At 54.3% G+C, this 11,438-nt stretch overlaps 1 protein-coding gene across 1 annotated transcript in view; it reads right to left on the bottom strand.

The window, feature by feature from the left end:
• grhl2b (grainyhead-like transcription factor 2b) overlaps window positions 1-11,438 on the bottom strand; it is a 115,054-nt gene that overhangs the window by 53,766 nt on the left and 49,850 nt on the right. The window lies entirely within an intron of this gene.

Raw genomic sequence — 11,438 nt, 5'->3', positions numbered from 1 at the left:
CAGGAGAGAGGGAAGGAAAGAGAGAAAGAGAGAAGGGGGTGAAGGGAAGGAAGGATGAGAGGAGGGAAGGAGCAAAGGAGAGGAGGGAACAGAATGGAAGGTCAGATGGGATTAATTCTCACAACACATGCTCAACCTTCCACCCAGCTGAAGTCTTGAGAGTCAATGAGAAGAAATGCAGGATGAATATATAAATGGAGGAGGAAAAAGATTATTCAACAGTATCTTCAAACATATCTACAGTTGTAGTCGGAAGTTTACATACACCTTAGCCAAATACATTTAAACTCAGTTTTCACCATTCCTGACATTTAATCCTAGTAAACATTCCCTGTTTTAGGTCACTTAGGATCACCACTTTATTTTAAGAATGTGAAATGTCAGAATAATAGTAGAGAGAATTATTTATTTTAGCTTTTATTTCTTTCATCACATTCCCAGTGGGTCAGAAGTTTACATACACTCAATTAGTATTTGGTAGCATTGCCTTTACATTTTTTTAACGTGGGTCAAATGTTTTGGGTAGCCTTCCACAAGCTTCCCACAATAAGTTGGGTGAATTTTGGCCCATTCCTCCTGACAGAGCTGGTGTAACTGAGTCAGGTTTGTAGGCCTCCTTGATCGCACACGCTGTTTCAGTTCCGCCCACAAATTTTCTATGGGATTGAGGTCAGGGCTTTGTGATGGCCATTCCAATACCTTCACTTTGTTGTCCTTAAGCCATTTTGCCACAACTTTGGAAGTATGCTTGGGGTCATTGTCCATTTGGAAGACCCATTTGCGACCAAGCTTTAACTTCCGGACTGATGTCTTGAGACGTTGCTTCAATATATCCACATAATTTCCCTTCCTGATGATACCATCTATTTTATGAAGTGCACTTTTTCCTCCAAACAAAACGATGGTCATTATGGCCAAACAGTTCAATTTTTGTTACATTTCTCCAAAAAGTACAATCTTTGTCGCCATGTGCAGTTGCAAACCGTAGTCTGGATTTTTTATGGCGGTTTTGGAGCAGTGGCTTCTTCCTTGATAAGCGGCCTTTCAGGTTATGTCGATATAGGACTCATTTTACTGTGGATATAAATACTTTTGTACCTGTTTCCTCCGGCATCTTCACAAAGTCCTTTGCTGTTGTTCTGGGATTGATATCCCTCTAGTGGTGCGGGGGCTGTGCTTTGGCAAAGTGGGTGGGGTTATATCCTTCCTGTTTGGCCCTGTCCGGGGGTATCATCGGATGGGGCCACAGTGTCTCCTGACCCCTCCTGTCTCAGCCTCCAGTATTTATGCTGCAGTAGTTTATGTGTCGGGGGGCTAGGGTCAGTTGGTTATATCTGGAGTACTTCTCCTGTCTTATCCAGTGTCCTGTGTGAATTTAAGTATGCTCTCTCTAATTCTCTCCTTCTCTCTTTCTTTCTCTCTCTCGGAGGACCTGAGCCCTCGGACCATGCGTCAGGACGACCGGGCATGATGACTCCTTGCTGTCCCCAGTCCACCTGGCCTTGCTGCTGTTCCAGTTTCAACTGTTCTGCCTGCGGTTATGGAACCCTGACCTGTCCACCGGATCTGCTACCTGTCCCAGACCTGCTGTTTTCAACTCTTAATGATCGGCTATGAAAAGCCAACTGCCATTTATTCCTGATTATTATTTGACCATGCTGGTCATTTATGAACATTTTGAACATCTTGGCCATGTTCAGTTATAATCTCCACCCGGCACAGCCAGAAGAGGACTGGCCACCCCTCATAGCCTGGTTCCTCTCTAGGTTTCTTCCTAGGTTTTGGCCTTTCTAGGGAGTTTTTCCCAGCCACCGTGCTTCTACACCTGCATTGCTTGCTGTTTGGGGTTTTAGGCTGGGTTCAGCACTTTCTGTACAGCACTTTGAGATATTAGCTGATGTACGAAGGGCTATATAAAATAAACTTGATTGATTTGCAATATTCGCACCAAAGTACGTTCATCTCTAGGAGACAGAACACGTCTCCTTCCTGAGCGGTATGACGGCTGCGTGGTCCCATGGTGTTAATACTTGTGTACTATTGTTTGTACAGATGAACGTGGTTCCTTCAGGAGTTTGGAAATTGTTCCCAAGGATGAACCAGACTTGTGGAGGTCTACAATTTGTTTTCTGAGGTCTTGGCTGATTTCTTTTGATTTTCCCATGATGTCAAGCAAAGAGGCACTGCGTTTGAAGGTAGACCCTGAAATACATCCACAGGTACACCTCCAATTGACTCAAATGATGTCAATTATCAGAAGCTTCTAAAGCCATGACATCATTTCTATATTTTTCCAAGCTGTTTAAAGGCACAGTCAACTTAGTGTATTTAAACTTCTGACCCACTGGAATTGTGATACAGTGAATTATAGGTGAAATAATCTGTCTGTAAACAACTGTTGGAAAAATGACTTGTGTCATGCACAAAGCAGATGTCCTAACCGACTTGCCAAAACTATAGTTTGTCAACAAGACATTTGTGGAGTAGTTGAAAAATGAGTTTAAATGACTCCAACCTAAGTGTATGTAAACCTCATACTTCAACTGTAGGTCTTGTTAGTTCAAAATTGACAAGTGGTTTTCTTTGAGTAAAACAACAAGTGGCTATCGCAGCAAACCCCACACCAACTCTATCTGAAACAACTATAAACACGTGAACAGGCCAATATGATGAAGTTGTTATCAGTTAAAGCAGGAAGTCATTGTTCAGTCTGATTAGGAAATCTGTGGTATCAAACAGCATGTTCTTGATATCTCCTATCTGGCTATGTAAACAAACTCCCTGCCTTCAAAAAAACCACTGGTAAATACAGGAGACTATTCTTATTCCATCCATTAACCCAGGACATGTCAGTTAACTACCACTATTAACCCAGGACATGTCAGATCAACTACCACTATTAACCCAGGACATGTCAGATCAACTACCACTATTAACCCAGGACATGTCAGTTCATCTACCACTATTAACCCAGGACATGTCAGTTCAACTACCACTATTAACCCAGGACATGTCAGTTCAACTACCACTACTAACTCAGGACATGTCAGTTCATCTACCACTATTAACCCAGGACATGTCAGTTAACTACCACTATTAACCCAGGACATGTCAGTTAACTACCACTATTAACCCAGGACATGTCAGTTCAACTACCACTATTAACCCAGGACATGTCAGATCAACTACCACTATTAACCCAGGACATGTCAGTTAACTACCACTATTAACCCAGGACATGTCAGTTAACTACCACTATTAACCCAGGACATGTCAGTTCAACTACCACTATTAACCCAGGACATGTCAGTTCACCTACCACTATTAACCCAGGACATGTCAGTTAACTACCACTATTAACCCAGGACATCTCAGTTCAACTATCACTATTAACCCAGGACATGTCAGTTCAACTACCACTATTAACCCAGGACATGTCAGTTCAACTACCACTATTAACCCAGGACATGCCAGTTAACTACCACTATTAACCCAGGACATGTCAGTTCAACTACCACTATTAACCCAGGACATGTCAGATCAACTACCACTATTAACCCAGGACATGTCAGTTCAACTACCACTATTAACCCAGGACATGTCAGATCAACTACCACTATTAACCCAGGACATGTCAGATCAACTACCACTATTAACCCAGGACATGTCAGATCAACTACCACTATTAACCCAGGACATGTCAGTTCATTTACCCCATCAAACCCCACTACCCCCTACCAGCCCATTACCCCCTACCAGCCCACTACCCCCTACCAGCCCACTACCCACTACCCCCTACCAGCCCACTACCCCCTACCAGCCCACTACCCCCTACCAGCCCACTACCCCCTACCAGCCCACTACCCCCTACCAGCCCACTACCCCCTACCAGCCCACTACCCCCTACCAGCCCACTACCCACTACCCCCTACCAGCCCACTACCCCCTACCAGCCCACTACCCCCTACCAGCCCACTACCCACTACCCCCTACCAGCCACATCTGAACCGTTCTACCCCGTCTAACCCCTCCACCCCCCTCCACCCCGTCTAACCCCTCCATCCCGTCTAACCCCTCCACCCCGTCTAACCCCTCCACCCCTCCACCCCGTCTAACCCCTCCGCCCCGTCTAACCCCTCCGCCCCCTCCACCCCGTCTAACCCCTCCACCCCGTCTAACCCCTCCACCCCCCTCCACCCCGTCTAACCCCTCCACCCCCCTCCACCCCGTCTAACCCCTCTACCCCGTCTAACCCCTCCACCCCTCCACCCCCCTCCACCCCGTCTAACCCCTCCGCCCCCTCCACCCCGTCTAACCCCTCCACCCCGTCTAACCCCTCCGCCCCCCTCCACCCCGTCTAACCCCTCCACCCCATCTAACCCCTCCACCCCCCTCCACCCCGTCTAACCCCTCCACCCCGTCTAACCCCTCCACCCCCCTCCACCCCGTCTAACCCCTCCACCCCGTCTAACCCCTCCACCCCCCTCCACCCCGTCTAACCCCTCCACCCCGTCTAACCCCTCCACCCCCCTCCACCCCGTCTAACCCCTCCGCCCCCTCCACCCCGTCTAACCCCTCCACCCCCTCCACCCCGTCTAACCCCTCCACCCCCCTCCACCCCGTCTAACCCCTCCACCTCCTCCACCCCGTCTAACCCCTCCACCCCCCTCCACCCCGTCTAACCCCTCCGCCCCCTCCACCCCGTCTAACCCCTCCACCCCCTCCACCCCGTCTAACCCCTCCACCCCCCTCCACCCCGTCTAACCCCTCCGCCCCCCTCCACCCCGTCTAACCCCTCCACCCCGTCTAACCCCTCCACCCCCTCCACCCCGTCTATCCCCTCCACCCCGTCCACCCCGTCTAACCCCTCCACCCCCCTCCACCCCGTCTAACCCCTCCACCCCCTCCACCCCGTCTAACCCCTCCACCCCCTCCACCCCGTCTAACCCCTCCGCCCCCTCCACCCCGTCTAACCCCTCCACCCCCCTCCACCCCGTCTAACCCCTCCGCCCCCCTCCACCCCGTCTAACCCCTCCACCCCGTCTAACCCCTCCACCCCCCTCCACCCCGTCTAACCCCTCCGCCCCCTCCACCCCGTCTAACCCCTCCACCCCCTCCACCCCGTCTAACCCCTCCACCCCCTCCACCCCGTCTAACCTCTCCACCCCGTCTAACCCCTCCACCCCGTCTAACCCCTCCACCCCCCTCCACCCCGTCTAACCCCTCCGCCCCCCTCCACCCCGTCTAACCCCTCCACCCCGTCTAACCCCTCCACCCCCCTCCACCCCGTCTAACCCCTCCGCCCCCTCCACCCCGTCTAACCCCTCCACCCCCTCCACCCCGTCTAACCCCTCCACCCCGTCTAACCCCTCCGCCCCCTCCACCCCGTCTAACCCCTCCGCCCCGTCTAACCCCTCCGCCCCCTCCACCCCGTCTAACCCCTCCACCCCGTCTAACCCCTCCACCCCCCTCCACCCCGTCTAACCCCTCCACCCCCTCCACCCCGTCTAACCCCTCCGCCCCCCTCCACCCCGTCTAACCCCTCCACCCCTCCACCCCGTCTAACCCCTCCACCCCCTCCACCCCGTCTAACCCCTCCACCCCGTCTAACCCCTCCACCCCTCCACCCCCCTCCACCCCGTCTAACCCCTCCGCCCCCTCCACCCCGTCTAACCCCTCCACCCCTCCACCCCGTCTAACCCCTCCACCCCCCTCCACCCCGTCTAACCCCTCCACCCCCCTCCACCCCGTCTAACCCCTCCACCCCGTCTAACCCCTCCACCCCCTCCACCCCGTCTAACCCCTCCGCCCCCTCCACCCCGTCTAACCCCTCCGCCCCCTCCACCCCGTCTAACCCCTCCACCCCCTCCACCCCGTCTAACCCCTCCGCCCCCTCCACCCCGTCTAACCCCTCCACCCCCTCCACCCCGTCTAACCCCTCCACCCCGTCTAACCCCTCCACCCCGTCTAACCCCTCCACCCCCTCCACCCCGTCTAACCCCTCCACCCCCTCCACCCCGTCTAACCCCTCCGCCCCCTCCACCCCGTCTAACCCCTCCGCCCCCTCCACCCCGTCTAACCCCTCCACCCCGTCTAACCCCTCCACCCCCTCCACCCCGTCCAACCCCTCCACCCCGTCTAACCCCTCCACCCCGTCTAACCCCTCCACCCCGTCTAACCCCTCCACCCCCTCCACCCCGTCTAACCCCTCCACCCCCCTCCACCCCGTCTAACCCCTCCGCCCCCCTCCACCCCGTCTAACCCCTCCACCCCCTCCACCCCGTCTAACCCCTCCACCCCGTCTAACCCCTCCGCCCCCTCCACCCCGTCTAACCCCTCCACCCCCTCCACCCCGTCTAACCCCTCCACCCCCTCCACCCCGTCTAACCCCTCCACCCCGTCTAACCCCTCCGCCCCCTCCACCCCGTCTAACCCCTCCGCCCCCTCCACCCCATCTAACCCCTCCACCCCCTCCACCCCGTCTAACCCCTCCACCCCGTCTAACCCCTCCACCCCGTCTAACCCCTCCGCCCCCTCCACCCCGTCTAACCCCTCCACCCCCCTCCACCCCGTCTAACCCCTCCACCCCCTCCACCCCGTCTAACCCCTCCACCCCGTCTAACCCCTCCACCCCCTCCACCCCGTCTAACCCCTCCACCCCGTCTAACCCCTCCACCCCCTCCACCCCGTCTAACCCCTCCGCCCCCTCCACCCCGTCTAACCCCTCCACCCCCTCCACCCCGTCTAACCCCTCCACCCCCTCCACCCCGTCTAACCCCTCCACCCCGTCTAACCCCTCCGCCCCCTCCACCCCGTCTAACCCCTCCGCCCCCTCCACCCCATCTAACCCCTCCGCCCCCTCCACCCCGTCTAACCCCTCCGCCCCCTCCACCCCATCTAACCCCTCCGCCCCCTCCACCCCATCTAACCCCTCCGCCCCCTCCACCCCGTCTAACCCCTCTGCCCCCTCCACCCCGTCTAACCCCTCCACCCCCTCCACCCCGTCTAACCCCTCCACCCCCTCCACCCCGTCTAACCCCTCCGCCCCCTCCACCCCGTCTAACCCCTCCACCCCGTCTAACCCCTCCACCCCGTCTAACCCCTCCACCCCGTCTAACCCCTCCACCCCGTCTAACCCCTCCACCCCGTCTAACCCATCCACCCCCTCCACCCCGTCTAACCCCTCCACCCCGTCTAACCCCTCCACCCCTCCACCCCGTCTAACCCCTCCACCCCCCTCCACCCCGTCTAACCCCTCCGCCCCCCTCCACCCCGTCTAACCCCTCCACCCCCCTCCACCCCGTCTAACCCCTCCACCCCCTCCACCCCGTCTAACCCCTCCACCCCGTCTAACCCCTCCACCCCCTCCACCCCGTCTAACCCCTCCACCCCGTCTAACCCCTCCACCCCGTCTAACCCCTCCGCCCCCTCCACCCCGTCTAACCCCTCCACCCCCCTCCACCCCGTCTAACCCCTCCACCCCCTCCACCCCGTCTAACCCCTCCACCCCGTCTAACCCCTCCACCCCCTCCACCCCGTCTAACCCCTCCACCCCGTCTAACCCCTCCACCCCGTCTAACCCCTCCGCCCCCTCCACCCCGTCTAACCCCTCCGCACCCTCCACCCCATCTAACCCCTCCACCCCCTCCACCCCGTCTAACCCCTCCACCCCGTCTAACCCCTCCACCCCGTCTAACCCCTCCGCCCCCTCCACCCCGTCTAACCCCTCCACCCCCCTCCACCCCGTCTAACCCCTCCACCCCCTCCACCCCGTCTAACCCCTCCGCCCCCTCCACCCCGTCTAACCCCTCCGCCCCCTCCACCCCGTCTAACCCCTCCACCCCCCTCCACCCCGTCTAACCCCTCCACCCCCTCCACCCCGTCTAACCCCTCCACCCCGTCTAACCCCTCCACCCCTCCACCCCCCTCCACCCCGTCTAACCCCTCCGCCCCCTCCACCCCGTCTAACCCCTCCACCCCCCTCCACCCCGTCTAACCCCTCCACCCCCTCCACCCCGTCTAACCCCTCCACCCCGTCTAACCCCTCCACCCCCTCCACCCCGTCTAACCCCTCCACCCCGTCTAACCCCTCCGCCCCCCTCACCCCGTCTAACCCCTCCACCCCCTCCACCCTGTCTAACCCCTCCACCCCCTCCACCCCGTCTAACCCCTCCACCCCGTCTAACCCCTCCGCCCCCCTCCACCCCGTCTAACCCCTCCACCCCGTCTAACCCCTCCACCCCCTCCACCCCGTCTAACCCCTCCACCCCGTTTAACCCCTCCACCCCCCTCCACCCCGTCTAACCCCTCCACCCCGTCTAACCCCTCCACCCCCTCCACCCCGTCTAACCCCTCCGCCCCCCTCCACCCCGTCTAACCCCTCCACCCCGTCTAACCCCTCCACCCCGTCTAACCCCTCCGCCCCCCTCCACCCCGTCTAACCCCTCCGCCCCCCTCCACCCCGTCTAACCCCTCCGCCCCCCTCCACCCCGTCTAACCCCTCCACCCCCCTCCACCCCGTCTAACCCCTCTGCCCCCCAAAACCCCATCTAACCCCCACGCAGTTGCCATGAGACTGCCGTGGAGCTCCACCGGGACTGCCAAGCAGAATAAATATCAGAGATGTTGTTGGAGGCAGAACGCATCAGAGTAGGATTCTATTGCATTGATATGCACCACTCAGCCCACACATACCGGTGCGGCATTACCAATCAGAGCTGCCGTAGCCCTGTATGCAAATAGAACATTGCCATATATGGATCTGTGCCATTCACTTTGAACTGGACTGTGTTTACAGCATGAGCGGTCGTGAGTAGATGCGCTTGTTTAGAGATCAAAGCGAGAGCTGCATGTAGCCACGTGTGCACATTTTGTTCATATCCTTTGCTAGTTAGTGAGTTATTAGCCCAGTTATAAATCATTTGTAGTCAGCAATTGGGGAGTGACTGCTTCCTACAAGAGCACAAAACATGTACATTTCTAGACATCTTTGAAAAGCAAGTCAGGTAAAGAGCTTGTTTTTGGTCTTAAAGGGGCAGTGTTGTATTTTGAGACAGTCTTGAATAAGCTGAGTAGCCAATAGGCAGAGGGTAGCATAATTTGTCTGATTCTCTGTAATAATGGTATGGGAATAATGATGCATTTTATTTTGTAAAGTGGTTTCTTGCATCAAACACAACAACATTTCCCATCACCTCCTTGTCTGAGTGGATAAAGGTTGATGTCAAGCCCTGCATGTTTTTTTCAAAAGTCTCATGGAGAATGTAGGCCTACATTGAACACCACACACTGTCTGCTACTGTAGGCTGAATGATATAACAACTATTTCCATGTTAAAATGTTATGAGATGCATTTTATCCATTGTTTCTGATGGTAGGCCACTCTGGTGGACATACATTATGATCAAATAGCCACAGTAGCCTACTTCCCACTGTTAAAACTGTAACTTAAAGCGGGTACAGCCTCAGTGTTCACAGTAAAACTGTAACTTAAAGCGGGTACAGCCTCAGTGTTCACAGTAAAACTAACTTAAAGCGGGTACAGCCTCAGTGTTCACAGTAAAACTGTAACTTATAGTGGGTACAGCCTCAGTGTTCACAGTAAAACTGTAACTTAAAGCGGGTACAGCCTCAGTGTTCACAGTAAAACTTAAAGCGGGTACAGCCTCAGTGTTCACAGTAAAACTGTAACTTAAAGCGGGTACAGCCTCAGTGTTCACAGTAAAACTGTAACTTAAAGCGGGTACAGCCTCAGTGTTCACAGTAAAACTTAAAGCGGGTACAGCCTCAGTGTTCACAGTAAAACTGTAACTTAAAGCGGGTACAGCCTCAGTGTTCACAGTAAAACTGTAACTTAAAGTGGGTACAGCCTCAGTGTTCACAGTAAAACTGTAACTTAAAGCGGGTACAGCCTCAGTGTTCACAGTAAAACTGTAACTTAAAGCGGGTACAGCCTCAGTGTTCACAGTAAAACTGTAACTTAAAGCGGGTACAGCCTCAGTGTTCACAGTAAAACTGTAACTTAAAGCGGGTACAGCCTCAGTGTTCACAGTAAAACTTAAAGCGGGTACAGCCTCAGTGTTCACAGTAAAACTGTAACTTAAAGCGGGTACAGCCTCAGTGTTCACAGTAAAACTGTAACTTAAAGTGGGTACAGCCTCAGTGTTCACAGTAAACGAGCGCTGGAAGTTTCGCAGAATTTTCACAAAGTTCAAAGTTCACAAAGTTTGCGCTCATCAGACCTGAAATCTGCTCAGTGACGAAAGAAAATAGAGGGAACATTGCATTTAACCTCTCTACATTACCTAACCTCTCTACCCCCAAAATCCCCTCTACCCCTCTACATGACCTAACCTCTCTATCCCTCTATCTACCCCCAAAACGCCCTCTATATTACCAAACTTCTCTATCCCTTTATCTACTCCCAATAATCCTCTACCCCCCCACAATCCAAGCCTCCTAACCGCTACAAACCATATGACAAATACTTTTTTATATTTATTAGAGTATTTGAGGAGTACTTTATTTATTGCACTTTTGGCACTATTCAATTGGTTCCACTGTTACAAGCGAATTTCATCAAGTGCATCTCAAGTATTTAAACATATGTGACAGCTGTACATGTTTGACTCAGGTCTTTAAACCAGGCCTCCCAGCTGGCTCAGTGAGATGGAGATCAATCAATCAATCACATGTATTTATATAGCCCTTCTTACATCAGCTGATATATCAAAGTGCTGTACAGAAACCCAGCCTAAAACCCCAAACAGCAAGCAATGCAGGTGTAGAAGCAAGGTGGCTAGGAAAAACTCCCTAGAAAGGCAGGAACCTAGGAAGAAACCTAGAGAGGAACCAGGCTATGAGGTAGTGGCCAGTCCTCTTCTGGCTGTGCCGGGTGGAGATTATAACAGAACATGGCCAAGATATTCAAACTTTAATAGATGCCCAGCAGGGTCAAATAATAATAATCACAGTGGTTGTAGAGGGTGCAGCAAGTCAGCACCTCAGGAGTAAATGTCAGTTGGCTTTTCATAGCCGATCATTCAGATTCAGAGACGCATCACTTACGAAGCCCTTTTCCCCACTAGGAGATAAAGGGAATAATACGTCAAAGGCTGGCCATGTCACTCCACTCCCCACTCCATTCTCACTAGGAGATAAAGGGAATAATACGTCAAAGGCTGACCATGTCACTCCACTCCCTACTCCATTCCCACTAGGAGATAAAGGGAATAATAAGTCAAAGGCTGACCATGTCACTCCACTCCCCACTCCACTCCCACTAGGAGATAAAGGGAATAATAAGTCAAAGGCTGGCCATGTCACTCCACTCCCTACTCCACTCCCACTAGGAGATAAAGGGAATAATACGTCAAAGGCTGGCCATGCCACTCCACTCCCTACTCCATTCTCACTAGGAGATAAAGGGAATAATACGT

This window comes from Salvelinus alpinus, chromosome 29, assembly GCF_045679555.1.
Source record: "Salvelinus alpinus chromosome 29, SLU_Salpinus.1, whole genome shotgun sequence".
Lineage (NCBI taxonomy): Eukaryota > Metazoa > Chordata > Actinopteri > Salmoniformes > Salmonidae > Salvelinus > Salvelinus alpinus.
This window is presented reverse-complemented; position numbering and strand designations above follow the sequence as displayed.